The 16,747-nt window shown below is 31.0% G+C and overlaps 1 long non-coding RNA gene across 6 annotated transcripts in view; it reads right to left on the bottom strand.

Moving 5' to 3' along the window:
* Positions 1-16,747, bottom strand: part of LOC143230961 (uncharacterized) — a 47,725-nt gene that overhangs the window by 17,481 nt on the left and 13,497 nt on the right. Inside the window, exons 2-3 of one of the 6 annotated variants that reach the window (XR_013016711.1) lie at positions 9,897-10,071; positions 3,785-4,744 (exon numbers count right to left, since the gene is read on the bottom strand). The exons of 1 other annotated variant lie outside the window; for it this stretch is intronic. This is a non-coding gene — a long non-coding RNA (uncharacterized LOC143230961). Of the gene's footprint in view, positions 1-3,784; positions 4,761-9,896; positions 10,072-16,747 lie in introns of those variants that run through there. 4 more of the 6 variants (XR_013016712.1, XR_013016710.1, XR_013016713.1 and 1 more) reach the window with 4 other exon arrangements.

Here is a 16,747-nt window from a genome sequence, read left to right as displayed (position 1 = left end):
ACAGCTATGAGACTTACAACTATGAGACTTACAGCTGTGAGACTTACAGCTATGAGACTTACAACTATGAGACTTACAGCTGTGAGACTTACAGCTATGCCACCAGTAAGTACAAACACAATTCCTTTGTTGCAAAAATATGAATATACACTTAAATAGACTGTTTCTTCCAATGGATATTAAACTATGTAAAGACTTAATGCCAAAACTAGTATGATAAACCTTACTGTCAAACTGTACATTATATATTCCACTAGAAAATTCAAAACTGTTTTTCAACGTATATAGTTAGTAATATATCTCTTCAAAATAACAATTTAAATATCCTATCAAACAATGGCTTTAATTTAAAATATTTCAAACTAAAGGTAATGATGTACGTTCTTCATTACGGGTGGCAAAAAAATCCCTGGAAAACATCCTGATAATCTAATCTATGAGTTCTGTGTTAACGCATTACCTTTCCTTAATTTTAATAAATATCTTCGTAATTTTACTCTATCAATTTTACTTCGATATTAAGTTAGTTATTAGAATTATAATTTTTAAAAGAAATTATTGCTCTTTTAGTAACACGAGTTCTAATATTACTTAAACATTCCCAAAGTTTAAACTACTTTGGTTGTCTGAGCGCAAACTATAAAAACTGCGCAAAGTATAGAAAGTAGCATCAGACTTTTAACTGACTAAATACACCAATTTTTAAACTAAGGACCAAAACGTTATTTTCAGTCTCACTCAAATCAAAACTTTAACGATTAAAAATGAGAGCATGTAGTTGTTAAGTAAAAGAACGTTTAATGTGACGTCGTCTTAAATTCATTTATTTAATACTTTTTACTTGCAGTGTGGAAGAATATTTTTGTATTGTATATTTATAAGAATGTTAAAATATATAAAATTTATACTATCAACTCGTTGTATTAATAACCTAAAATCCTCTTTCTATGGCAACCACAAAATAAAAATTACTGTTGGACATCACTTCGTAACTCTACAGTTTTTGACACAGTTCTTAACTGTGTTGGTAACCTTGAATTTCAAGTTACATAAAAACGCTTGGTAGATTTTGTCTTAATTTTACAGGTTATATACTAATTGTGTGTAAATATAACTTGATGAAGGTCGTAGTTCATCGCGCATATTAAATCTCACGCACCTCTGAATTTGCACATAAAGAACGTGACAATATCAAAAACATTCTACGTCAGAATGGCTTTCCTGTTCTTGATTGCTCAGTTAAGGTGTGTCGCTTTAGTAAATTATCAGCATGTGAAGTCATTAAATGTCCAATCCCTACTGTAAATAGAAAGGTGTTCTCTTGAGTTAAGGCGATTGATACCTAAGGTGTGTGTGTGTGTATTTTAGCGCACAACTGCACAATTGGCTATCTACACTCTGTCCACTGCGGGGAAATGAACCCATGATTTTAACATTATAAGTTTGTAAACTTACCGTTCACTCATTTGAATATTAAGATCTTGAAATGTAAGGCTTAATTAATATTGTTCACTTTCTTTCTTAAAAATACTCTCATTACTTTCGGGTTATTTTTAGAATACGGTAATCAACTTGAATCAGTTTATTTACCCTGTTGCTGTTATGCCTAGCAGCTAATGAACAGTAAGCCTATTTTGTGTTGTTGACCAATTACGTTATATAGTGAATTAATAGACCAATTTGTTAATCATTAAGGCATTAATGTCTAAGAAGACGGGAAAATAGAACAGTGCCACGCCCGATAACAGATGAGCAAAATGCCTGATTTCATTATCTAATACAAATTAATTAAATGATATTTGATTTTAAATTTAAAAGATAAGAAGCGCTTGACTTACTTAGCTAACACTTTATAGTTTTTGTTCTCAATGAGTATACTTAAATATATTAATATCATTGGCAAAATTATTATGGAGACCAATATATCATTCGATGTACCTTTTGTTACTGATTCAATGGGTTTCCTCCAGTAACCCTGGACAAGGGCAGATCAAATGAACAAGACTAGGTTTCTTACAGTGGTAGAGTATATATCATATTTATTATTAGGTTTGATTAAACTGGTCTGCGCACTAATAAACGTGCTGCGATAGAACTCTTTAATTCTTTAAATATGCTAAGTAATATCATGTTATTTCGAGAACAGGAATTTCAATGCATGATATACCAGTTGTTGATGCTAGACTGGGTTTGCCCTGTTGCTATAGCAGCGATTATCAGTCTTGACTTCCTCTTGTGTGTATTGAAACTTCATCGATGTTGGCACTGAGAACTTGGTGTACAAAAACTATATATATAATGGTAATAGATAATCAAATAAACTATAAATAAATTAATTTACAAGCAACTAAATAACGTCAACATCAGTGGAGTGCTGTCCAGACAACTGTCACTAAGTGTTAATCAAAATTTTAACATATCTAAGTTGATTATGTTTGATGTATTATTATTATGTTTTATTTTATATATTAATTTACATTCTTAGATTATTATGTGGATTTAAGTTTAGTCTAAATCTCCTGAACTGGCCGAACTTCGTGACATATTATTAGGCTTACGCCCGAAAACGTCTGATCAAACAATGTATAATGATATTTATATGTAAGAACGAGAGAATATTATATTTAATGAACTATACTAATTACAGGATTATTTTATAGTTTTGATCTAAGTAGGTAATTCTTTTGGATCATAAAGTAATATTATTTAAAATGAAAGGCTGTGACGCACAACGTGGACTTAACATTAATAAACGTGGTACTTCAGAACTGAAACCATGATAAGAGGGAAGAAACCAAGCTTTTGGTTAGTGCTAAAACATACTCCATTTTATAACCATACAATAAGACACCATGTAGAATGTACCCGTGTATCTAAATATTAAAACCAGGATATCGTCTTTTTTAAGATATAACTATTATATTTCAGTAGTTTTGTTGCAAGCAAAGTAATCTCACTTCTTCTACATGAAACCTAATAACGTAGTTGTAAGGACATGTAAATAAAAGCGAGGCCACAAGTAATTAATATTAGTTGAATTGGTAAATTATTTATTTTCTTATAAGGGTAATAAAACAGGTAATATATTTATAGCTTTACGTGGACCAATTAAAAATATCTGAATAATTTATAAATGCAAAAATTATCGAGAAGAGTGTTTCTTCTTTTTACTTCGAAAATCTAAATCTATTATGAATCAACTTTTTTTCATAAAGCTATTTAAAGCTGATTTTTGAGAGTTAGAATGAACGATAGTTACACAATGTTGTTTTATACGACACGTGAGAATTATCAATTGAATTTACATAGAAGTGTAAAAATTAGCTTATTTGTATCAATACATCATAATCTATACGATTTAGTACATACGTATTATAAAAAATACCATGTTTTTAATCTAAAATTTCAGAAGAATCTGGAATTCAAAATTATTGCTTAATTAATAATGAAGAATATTTTTTTCGTAGCGCCATCTACAGAGTTTTGCAAAATCAAATGAGAAACCGTGATGATTTCAGATATAATCCGTTTCTTTGTGAAACCTTATAGTGCAACTTATATAAAACTGCTTTTAGTAATTAAACTCATGTGTCATTCAACACTCTTAGAAGATTGAACACTTCTTCTAAAAGTGCTCGTGTATTTAAGTCCTTGTATTATTAAGTACGCTCACCTGAACATTCGTTTTAAAGGTTCTTGGTGTGTGTTTTAAGTTATGCATTATTCAGCACCTTGCATGAATATTTGTTCTAAAAGTTCTTTTGTATATTAAATCGCGTATCATTCAACAATCTTACATGAATACAAATTTATTTAAAAGTGTTTGTGTATACTAAATGTCTTTATTATTCAACAGTCTTACATGAAAAAAACATTTTCCTAAAAGTGTTTGTGTATTTTAAACGTTTTTATTAATAAACAGTCCTACATGAATAAACATTTCCTTAAAAATGTTTGTGGAAATTAAACGTCTTTATTATTCAACAATCCTACATGAATGAACATTTTCCTAAGAGTATTTATGTATATTAAACAATTGAATTTTCCAGAACTCAAGGCGTTGGTGTATTTAAATTCCATCATATTCTAGATAGGAAACTATAAACATATTACACTTTCTTGTTCGTTCACTAGTCCAGAAGAGTTCGTTGTTGAAAGATTAAAATTCCAAGCTCTGTGTGTTTGTGTTGTTATAAATTATACTTTCACTTAAGATTCACTTTTTTACGATAAATCGGCTATAACTTAAACTTCCCTTGTTTTATACGGGACTAGTGCATTACAGTTTGATTACAGCCAGTATTTTGTTATACGTCTTTCAACCACAACCTGTCGGCTGTTCGTTCGTCAAAATTTCCTTCTAAGGCTCAAAGCGTGTGGCTTTACAATGTCCCCGGGTTCTCCTTAATACCTCGTTCTGGAGTTTAGCAATAGTCACGTGGCATTTTAACTCCCTCACGTTCTGCTGTATACCGTAACCAAACATTTAACAATAATCACATCAATAAAAGTAAAAGTAGTTCTCAATAATGATAAAAAAAGGACACAAAACAAAGAATGAAAACGCTTAAAAGTCACTAACAAGGAGGGAGTGGGTTCTTACAACAGAAGAAAATATTATTTCCTTTCCTTTGTGGACTTTATATGCTCTACTTGTTGTCGACAGTCCGTGACGTCTTGAGTGTGGGAGTCAAACCCTCTCAGTCTTTTACGTCTTCTTTCAAGACAGGCCAACAGAGTTTAACTGTCGTGAAGGAAAACTACATAAATATACAAGGAAATAAAATGTTGCATATGGTTTCATGACATTTATGATTTAATAAGCTTAGAAAAAAGTCATTTACAGTAGTAGGTTGTGATATTTACTGTGCTAGCTACTAGATACTGCACCGTAAAGTTGTATGAAGCAGTGAATATTGGTAACTTTATTTTTATCAACAATTACAACAGAAAACTAGTGGGTGGTTTCCTATCGTAATAATTACAAAATATGGCCAGTACTGTAGAGTAGTAGTGGGTGATATTCTATTGTAACAACTACAAGATAGGGCCAGTACTGTAGAGTGGTAGTGGATGATATATATGTAAAAACGGCTCGTTTGGGTTGAGAAAATATTTTACGATGAGGAGCGAACAACGTTTCGACCTTCTTCGGTCATCGTCAGGTTCACAAAGAAAGAAAGAGATAACTGACTGAAAGATGACCACATGTTTAAAAGGGGTTGTGTAACTGTGTGTCGGAATGTAGAGGGTGGTGTTAGATGTTTGAATATATAATTTTATATGATTTATTTTATTATATTAATATAGGTATAAAGGCATTCCTTTGTATTGGTTTATTTTGGGTTTAAGTTCTTGTATAAGTAAGGCTTCTTTAATTTTGCGTTTGTTTATGTTTGTTTCTTTATTTAGTATTTGAGTGTTTTCTATGGTTATGTTGTGTTTATTTGATTTGTAGTGTTCGAAATCGTGTGAAGGTGACTTTTTACGTTCAAAGAACGTATTCTTTGAATCTGGTTTCCATTTTTCTACTTGTTTCTCCAATACAGAAGTTGTGGCAGTTATCACATTGTATTTTATAAATAATGTTGGTGTTGTGTTTGTCAGTGTGGTTTTTACATAGTATAGACCTCAGTTTTGTGCCTGATTTTTGAATAAATTTGGTATTAACTGGAATGTCATATTTTGTTACTAGTTTTTGCCAAATGTTGGTTATTTTTCTGCTGATGTCGGGAATATATGGTATACAGTAGTATATGGTTTCGTGACTTTTTTAAATCATGGGGTATATTTACTTTTGCTAGTTGATTTTGCTTTTTGTCTAGGTGTGTACGTATAATGTTTTCTACGGTTTGTGGAGGAAACTTATTGATGTTGATGAAGTATTGTTTTATTTTGTCTAACTCATCGTTAATTTTATCTGGTGACATAGTTTTATGGCTGTGTTTATTTGGTTTCTTAGTATGTTGAGTTTTTGTTTTGTTTCATGTGCTGAGTCCCAAGGAATGTATAGTCCAGTATGGGTTATTTTTCGGTGGATTTCTGTTTTAAATTGTGTCTCGGTTCTTGTAATTTTGATGTTAAAAAATTATATTGATTGCTTTCTTCCTGTTCGCATGTGAAGTTAATGTTGGGATGTATAAAGTTAATGTGATTGAAAAAATTAAGTGTGTGTTCTGTAGATCTGAATCCCGCAATCGTGTCATCTACATATCTGTACCAGTATAGTGGTGGATGTAATGCTGTGTTAATTGCTTGTGTTTCAATTTGTGTCATAAAAATATTGGCTAGAACTGGTGATACTGGGTTGCCCATGCTTAGGCCATTTGTTTGTATATAGTTGTGGTTGTTGAACATGAAGTTTGTCTTCATCGTGATGAATTCTATGAGGGTTGCTAATTGGTTGCTGGGAATGTCTATAGATGAGTTAGGATCTCGGATATAGAGTTCTAAGGGTATCTTGCAGGCTTCAGTGGTTGGAACTTCTGTAAATAGGGATATAACATCAAAACTGCCCATTAAGGCTTTATGATTAAGTTGATTTAGATTAGACTTGAAATTAAAAGAGTCTGATGAATGAGCTGGCTTATGTTACATATTTAGAGAATGCGCATGCTATGTATTTACCAAGATTGTAATTAAACGATTCATATGTGGACGTTATTGGTCGTAATGGACAATCTGATTTATGAGGTTTGGGGATGCCGTATATTTGTGGTGTGCGTGAGTCGGTTTTACGTAGGTAGGAATAAAGTGTTTGTGAAATTGTGTTGGCTTTTATCATTTTTAGTAGTATTTTGTTTAGTTGCGTTTCGTGTGTCTTTGTTAGATGTGTGTGTATTGGTTTAAATTTGTTCGTGTCTGATAGGATGTTCTTCATTTTTTGGATGTATTCATTCGTGTTCATTATGACTTTTGCGTTACCTTTATCTGCTTTTAAAATTTTTATGTTTTTGTCTTGTTTTAGGTTTTTAATGAAATTAATGTCTCTTTTTGTAAGATTGTTTTTTACCTTTCTATTTTGTGAAATATCATCGTAAAATATTTTCTGAACCCAAACGAGCCGTTTTTACATATATATTTCTCTACAAGTGGGTTTGTTTCGACATCACTGAGTGGTGGGTGATATTCTATTGTAACAAGTACAAGACAGGCCAGTACTGTAGAGTAGTAGAGGATGATTATTTTCTTCTATTCAAAGTCAGATAGTGATCCTTATTATTGTATCCTATACCTAAAGTCTCACACAGTTTCAGTTGGTAAGAAACTAATTCAATAAAAGTTAAAGTAAAAATTCTTTGTACCTAAAATTTTAGATCTACTTTGAGAGTGTTCTGCTTGTTGTAAATTGTTCTGGGAATCTGAATTGTAATTAGCTTGCCTTGTAGATTGTTCTTGGAATCTGAATCGTAATTAGCTTGCCTTGTAGATTGTTCTGGGAATCTGAATGGTAATTAGCTAGCCTTGTAGACTGTTTTTGGAATCTGAATAGTAATTAGCTAGCATTGTAGATTGTTCTGGGAATCTGAATAGTAATTAACTTGCCTTGTAGGTTGTTCTGAGAATCTGAATCGTAATTAGCTAGCCTTGTATGTTGTTCTGGGAATCTGAATGGTAATTAGCTAGCCTTGTAGACTGTTTTTGGAATCTGAATAGTAATTAGCTAGCATTGTAGGTTTTTCTGAGAATCTGAATGGTAATTAGCTAGCCTTGTAGGTTGTTCTGGGAATCTGAGTGATAATTAGCTAGCCTTGTACATTGTTCTGGGAATCTGAATGGTAATTAGCTAGTCTTGTACATTGTTCTGAAAATCTGAATGGTAATTAGACTGCCGTCTAGATTTTTATGGGAATCTGAATAGTAATTAGCTAGCCTTGTAGGTTGTTGATGGTAATTAGCTAGCCTTGTAAATTGTTCTGGGAATTTGAATGGTAACTAGCTCGCCGTTTAGGTTGTTCTGAGAATCTGAATGGTAATTAGCTAGTCTTGTACATTGTTCTGGGAATCTGAATGGTAATTAGTCTACTTTGGAGTTGATCAACTTAACTAACTCTATATTTTGTACCAATAATATAACGGATTAATAGTTAATCCTAGTAAACGCTTCGAAGATGTTCCCGATTAATAGTTTTTATCTGAAAGTTGTATATAAAGCGTCATTGTTACCTAATCCCTAAGACTACCGTATTATCAACTAATTCTGTATTCCAAAATTTACTCATTTATTGAATAATTTCTTTGATTATGGCAAAAATAATAAATAATATTATATATTTATATATTATAACAGCGTTAATTAGAACTATTTTATGGAGAAACACGAACGTTTAAAAGTTGTAGGTTTTAAATATGCGGTTAGATAACCTGTACCCATCTCAAAATTAGCATATAATTTTGAAATAATCTCACTGTATAAATTGTACATTAACCCAACAATTCAGTAAAACATCCAAATGTACATCTAATTTTCGAATATCATATATCAATAAACAGTACGATTGTGATCTCTCAGTATATACTTTGAACAAGGAGAATGGACGTATTCACTAGAAAATACATGAGCTATTAGATGTCATCCGCGTCTGATTATTAATCGACCTCTCAAACCTACAGCACAAAAAATTACCATTAGACAATGATGACTACTTTCCAGGAAACCAAAATCATTACACTACGTTCCTTTCCATCTAATGGTTGGATTTATCATTCATCCCAAGATAATATTTCATTTATAGCGAAATGGGTCCGATATTGACAGATTAAGAAATCCAGTAATGTCTTCTGGCATCCCTTGCTTCGTGTTGCTACACAATGGGAGGTTTTTTTAACCATAAATTAAACGTGAAAGACACACCCGGTATTTTTCTAATATAATTACTAAGTTTGTTTGAACGGATTAACATATTAAGATGAGTGAGTTAAAAATTTACCCCGGTAGGTAAGTTAGTGTTAGAAACAGAGGAAAAGCATCACGTAACTGATGTAGATTAGTATCACTTGTTATGTGACACAATCATACTTTGTGTCCAAGGATCAACTGTCTCTTGTTATATGACCTTTGAATAAGATATACACTGTAATATGCACCCCCTTCCTTTATGATTTTTTATGTTATATAATTTAAGCCATTATGACGGCTGAGTCAGGTTATTTAATAACTTCTGTTATATTTTGAGTTTAAGTGGTGATAAGTTACCATCAGTGTTTTGAATGACATCATTCTGTCTATAACTTCAATAGAGAATACTACTGCCATAAAGCTGTATTTTAACTATACGTTAAGATAATATCTGTGAAAAGTTTATATAGTTAACAGTTTACATAAGAAATTAGCTGTTTACTAACAGATGGTGGTAGCAGTAACACATGACGTTTTGGAACATCATATTTTAGCCATTTGAGACTTCCTGATTGTTAAGATTATAACTGTAACAAGTAAACCATTTGAATCTAATATTCATGATACATTGGGATGTCAATTATTTAGTATTATGTGTTTTGGGAATACTATGATGGACTAACATTGACTGATGTAAGAGTTTTCTCCTTCTCTGTCAACGAGAATCATTACAGTGTGTTTTCTTTATCTAAAACTACGATAGCACACTTTAGTTCTGGCAGTTCCACGTTCCCACGTGATGAAGTCCAGCAAATTGTTGTGCATTGATTCTTTGTATTGGTCCGTGAAAGTGAACGAACACCAATTGCAAACAACGTAACAATCACAACCCACATATATTTAACATGTTACGTACTACTTTCCACTAAAATAATTATTTCATCAAATTATACTATAACAGCTACAAATATCTTATTGAAATTATTAATTAATAACACTAAGTGATATTGTTTTTTTTATCTTAACTGTAACTCGCCAAGGCTCAGGTGTCACTTACAAGCTCTACCATACAGTGAAGACCTGATATCCTTGTATTTTCGTCTAGAGAAACTTCTTACCATTCAAATAATCTTAAATTGTTTTTGTCTCAGAAAAGACACGCCTAGCTACAGCCCCACCTTCTGTGTTCCAATAAGACCAATCAGCACAGAGCAGGATCAGATCGATTTGTGCTGTAAAGATATGAGAAAATAAACAATACTTTATCATCTGTCACGAGATTATTAAAATGACTGCCGGAGAAATATTTTGCTGTTTACCTTTGTCATACAGCTCATATCACAAGACTCATAAACCGATTGTTGTTGAAATATTTTACTGTTTATCTAGTAATAATATAGTTTATCTAGGTTATGTCACAAGACTCTTAAAACAAATATTGTCAAATAAAACAAATAATGTAGCAAAAGTGAAGCTCATACAGCCCATGACAAGCAACGAAGTTCTGTTCATAACCATAGCACAAGAACTATTTATAATCAAAAATAAGGTATCCACCACAAAACTACATAAGTATAGAATTAAAACTCTAAATTACTACCAAGGTAAAATTAAAATCTTTAGGTCAATGATTTCACACTAAAATTAAAAGTTTAAATCAATAGAAGTCATCAAGACAAAATATTTTGATTAACAAGTGAAAATCAAATTTAAAAGCCAGTCTGAGTGAATAAACATAAAAAAAACGAAGCTATCAAAAGTGGGAGATTGAAAATAATCAAATTGAAATATCTAGGTTTACATGTTTGTTTTTGAATTCGCCCAAAGCTACAGGCGGGCTATCTGAGCTCGCAGTCTCTAATTTAGGAGTGTAAGACTAGAGGGAAGTCAGCTAGTCATCACCACCAACGCCAACTCTTAGTATACACTTTTACTAACGAATACTGAGATTGACCGTTACATTATAACATCTAAACAGCTGAAAGGGCGAACATGTGTGGTAGGACAGGGATTCGAACCCGCTACTCTCGGATTACGAGTCGAGTGCCCTAATCACATGACCATTGTAAGTATTGGTAGAAGACATTATTATTGTAGAAAACTTACAGTTTAATAATCTTTATTTAAGCTACTGTGTAAAAACGTGATATTTTATAAGCCTTTTTTGAAAGCATTATTGTGAAAAACTGAAGTTTTAGCAATCTTTATTTGCTAACACAGTTCCGTTTTAGTATTTTTGTCAGACTTTGTTTTACATTCAGTTAAGTCAAGCAATGTTATACCTAAATTATTTTGTATTACATAAAGCATCATACAAATTCAAACTTATTGCTGGAGTTAAAAGTGTTATGAGGAAAGATTTGTAAGCTATGATGGATAATGTTCTGAAATACATTAAGGAACATTTGAAGGAATATGTTATCGTCAAACGAACCAGTATTATGCACTCATTATCGTTGAATATAAAGTCCTTAAAACTGTAACAACAGAAACATTTGATTTCAGTGATATTTACACAAGTAAAACTAAAATAATTACACGGTGTAACAAAATTTATACTTTTTATTGTTCCTGGGCAGAAAGTGTTATGTCCCAATTGGTTATGCCTAAAGTAAATGGAAAAGATCTGTTTTCTCTTCAAACTTTCCTTTTGTGACCTGGGAGCATATAACGAAAACTATATTTGGGGGCTGATACGTGAAAGTGATTTACATTAGAGTCGCAAATCTCGAAAACTACTCACTTCTAAACATTTTGTTCATTTTGTATACCGTTAGTATAAATATATGTAAATCTTGATTCATGTATTGTTTTATTCAGACCTTATGTCAATGAAAATGTGCAAATTTGCCCGTTTTTACATAGAAAATAGGTTAATTTCTAAATTTCATTATCCAGATCACAAAAGCAAAGTTTGTGATGGTCATTTTCTGTACTTTTACAAAATAAGCAATTAAGAAATAACACATACTATCCAGGAACAAAATCTGTGTTACATAGTGTTATTCAATAGTCTTCATATTGATAAAGTAAACAACAACACTTTCAGAGTCAGTTAATATTTCGTGTAAATTACTACTTTATGTCAGTAAACACATTACTCTATGCCTATATCACCAATAAAATCATAGCCCAAAGGTCACAGTTGCAAGTGCAAAAAAAAAAAAAAGGACATTCTTACACTAAATTATCAGAGTTTACTATACACAACCAGACAAAGTTATCCAAGAGAGGTCACTCTAGAAAAAAATATTCTTCCACTTAAAACAATGAAAAATTTCTGGATTTAGACATCGGTATCAAACATTCAAGTAGTTTAACGTTTCCAATAAAACAGACACTTTCAGCTTTGAAATTATAAGTTTCCATTCCCAAAGACAAATAATCCAAATGTTACACGTTACAGTATTAAATATTTTAAGCTTATTACATACAATATAATTTGTTCATCATTACAAGGTTTTTTGGACGAAGCTCGTAAACTCATGCTAATTCAACATCATCGGGGTCTCTCAATGTGAAATTAAACCTAAAATTCATTCTAGTTTGTGGAAAAGTCAACAAAATTCTTGCAAAAGACTATGTGTTTAGAAGTTTAATAGGTTATCACAGACTTTTAAATATTTTCATGTTTACATTTTAATACCTTGGAATACTGTTTAGGGTGATAATAAACAGTTTTATTGTGTAGCCTACTACTGATTTTACCTACCGTTTGTTTTCAGCTCTTATTATATATAGTTACTAAGAGTTACGTAATAGTCCCATATATGATACGAGATTATGTCATTAGTTTAGTCACGTCAGTTTTAATAGTCACTGTATTTGTCATATTAATTGATATTGTATCTTTGCATATTATGTGCTCTGATTTTTACTGAACTTTCTTCTTTCTAGAAAATTATCATTTTCCTTTTCGGCTCTTGCAGAAGATTTTACATTAATTATTACTTTCTGTAGCCAACTTTATGTATTTATTAAAATATGACACTCCATATGTTCTGTATAGCTGTTTAAAATTGTTATATTATCAAGGTTGGCTCAAGTTCTTAATTACTTTTGTACTTGCATAAATATTTTTGGTTGTATTACTGCTGCTAACTTGACACAATAACTGTAACGTTTGTAATTGGTTATTAAAGGTGTGACTCGCTAGTGACATTTACATACAGTATGAGTGACTTAATGAATCTCTTTGGTTAAAAGAGACAAAGAGGAACAAACAAATATACTTCTAAACCAAAGGTTCGAGCTAGTGTTTCTGTATTCCATTAGTGATATATAACATTATTTTGTTACTTTCTTAACAGTTTGGTTATACTAGTTAGTATATCGAACACGAATACTTCTTGTTAGTTTTTGTTTGTTATTATACTTTTACAGTACAGATTGTTTTGGATTGTTAGCTTAAAATATTTATCTAGGACTAACGAATATTATTTTGCTGGAATAAAACTGAGAAATACTGGAAATTTACAGTAATAAAACAGATATATAGTAACCATTTGATATGTTACTCTGATAAAACTGGAATATTTAATAACCTTTTGATATGTTACTCTGATAAAACTGGAATATATAGTAACCTTTTAATATGTCACTCTGATAAAACTGGAATATATAGTAACCTTTTGATATTTTACTCTGATAAAACTGGAATATATAGTAACCTTTTGATATGTTACTCTGATAAAACTGGAATATATAGTAACCTTTTGATATGTTACTCTGATAAAACTGGAATACATAGTAACCTTTTGATATGTTACTCTAATAAAACTGGAATATATAGTAACTTTTTGATATGTTACTCTGATAAAACTGGAATATATAGTAACCTTTTGATATGTTACTCTGATAAAACTGGAATACATAGTAACCTTTTGATATGTTACTCTGATACCTTTTGATATGTTACTCTGATACCTTTTGATATGATACTCTGATAAAACTGGAATATATAGTAACCTTTTGATATGATACTCTGATAAAACTGGAATATATAATAACCTTTTGATATGTTACTCTGATAAAACTGGAATATATAATAACCTTTTGATATGTTACTCTGATAAAACTGGAATATATAGTAACCTTTTCATATGTTACTCTGATAAAACTGGGATAATAATCTTTTGATATGTTACTCTGATAAAACTGGGATATTCATAACCTTTTGAAATGTTACTCTGATAAAACTAGGATATTTAATAATCTTTTGATATGTTACTCTGATAAAACTGGGATATTTAATAACCTTTTGATATGTTACTCTGATAAAACTGGAACATATAGTAACCTTTTGATATTTTACTGTGATAACACTGAGATATTTAATAACCTTTTTTATATCTTACTGTGAAAACACTGATATATTTATAATTTTTTATTATATTTCACTATGATAACATAGATATTTATAACCTTTTATTATATGTTACTATGATAACACTGAAATATATATAATTTTTATTATATTTTACTGTGATAACACTGAAATATATATAATTTTTTATTATATTTTACTGTGATAAAACACATTTTGTAATGTTTTTCTTTGTTACAGTGGAAAAGCACCTATTGTTTTTATGAACACTCTTCTTCGTTGCTGTCAAAAGCTATAAGATTTGAATAACCTTTGTGTCTGTTACCGTGTAGAAACAAAGTATTTACTAACCTCTTATACGTTACAATGAAACATTAGGATTTTACTAACATTTTATACACTACTGTGAGAAAACTGGGATTTGACTAGAGTGTTTCTTTGATAATATGAACACAGATCTCACTAGCGTATCTTATACGTTACAATGAAACATTAGGATTTTACTAACATTTTATACACTACTGTGAGAAAACTGGGATTTGACTAGAGTGTTTCTTTGATAATATGAACACAGATCTCACTAGCGTATCTTATACGTTACAATGAAACATTAGGATTTTACTAACATTTTATACACTACTGTGAGAAAACTGGGATTTGACTAGAGTGTTTCTTTGATAATATGAACACAGATCTCACTAGCGTATCTTATACGTTACAATGAAACATTAGGATTTTACTAACATTTTATACACTACTGTGAGAAAACTGGGATTTGACTAGAGTGTTTCTTTGATAATATGAACACAGATCTCACTAGCGTATTTTATACGTTACAATGAAACATTAGGATTTTACTAACATTTTATACACTACTGTGAGAAAACTGGGAGTTGACTAGTGTGTTTCTTTGATAATATGAACACAGATCTCACTAGCGTATTTTATACGTTACAATGAAACATTAGGATTTTACTAACATTTTATACACTACTGTGAGAAAACTGGGATTTGACTAGTGTGTTTCTTTGATAATATGAACACAGATCTCACTAGCGTATTTTATACGTTACAATGAAACATTAGGATTTTACTAACATTTTATACACTACTGTGAGAAAACTGGGATTTGACTAGAGTGTTTCTTTGATAATATGAACACAGATCTCACTAGCGTATCTTATACGTTACAATGAAACATTAGGATTTTACTAACATTTTATACACTACTGTGAGAAAACTGGGATTTGACTAGTGTGTTTCTTTGATAATATGAACACAGATCTCACTAGCGTATCTTATACGTTACAATGAAACATTAGGATTTTACTAACATTTTATACACTACTGTGAGAAAACTGGGATTTGACTAGTGTGTTTCTTTGATAATATGAACACAGATCTCACTAGCGTATTTTATACGTTACAATGAAACATTAGGATTTTACTAACATTTTATACACTACTGTGAGAAAACTGGGATTTGACTAGTGTGTTTCTTTGATAATATGAACACAGATCTCACTAGCGTATTTTATACGTTACAGTGAAAACACTGAGTTTTCCCACTTATAAAATATTATTTAAAGCCAAATTTTTAGAGAGCGTCCACAACTGCACATCGAAAGTTTGTAATTGTCACTTATCAGGTATTTTACAAAATCGACACCTGAACGACCTGTTGTAACCTTATAATTAAAGTATTACCTCGTTGTTATAATTGTTGTGATTGTTCTTACTTTTAAATGGATCTATTTAATCATCATCAGATATTTTTGAATAGCAAATATGTTTCCTGAAACAGTGCTAACATTCAATTAAAGAGGTGTTTATTATCTTATAACATTTTAAAGGACAGGTAGACCTAACCTTAACTACCAGTTGTGTATTACAATGCAAAAGCCCAGATCCGCTTTACACAGAACTATTTGTTAACCACGTGATGTAAGAGGAAACACTTGGCCATTAATATCGTGATCTTGAAGTAAACAAGGTGTAGGTTTAAATAATACACCTGATCGGAGAAATACTAGCTTAAGTATACACCTATAGAACTAGTCATGTGTATACCGGTAAAACTAATCAGATATATAGCGGTAGAATCAGTCAGGTGTGTAGTGATACAACTAGTCAGTCAGGTGTGTAGTGATACAACTGTCATGTATACACCTATAGAACTAGTCATGATATACCAGTAGAACTAATCAGATATATAGCGGTAGAATCAGTCAGGTGTGTAGTGATACAACTAGTCATGTATACACCTATAGAACTAGTCATGATATACCAGTAGAACTAATCAGATATATAGCGGTAGAATCAGTCAGGTGTGTAGTGATACAACTAGTCATGTATACACCTATAGAACTAGTCATGATATACCAGTAGAACTAATCGGATATATGGCGGATAAAATCAGTCAGATGTGTACTGATAGAACTAGTCATGTATATACCGGTAAAACTAATCAGATATACAGTGGTAGAATTAATCAGATGTATACCGTTAGAATTAATCTGATATATAGTGTCAGAACTAATCAGATGTATACCGGTAGAAGTATTCAGATAACTTATAAAACT

Source organism: Tachypleus tridentatus, chromosome 10 (genome assembly GCF_004210375.1).
Source record: "Tachypleus tridentatus isolate NWPU-2018 chromosome 10, ASM421037v1, whole genome shotgun sequence".
NCBI lineage: Eukaryota > Metazoa > Arthropoda > Merostomata > Xiphosura > Limulidae > Tachypleus > Tachypleus tridentatus.
The sequence above is the reverse complement of the archived record's forward strand: the minus strand, read 5'-3'. Positions and strand labels throughout refer to the sequence as shown.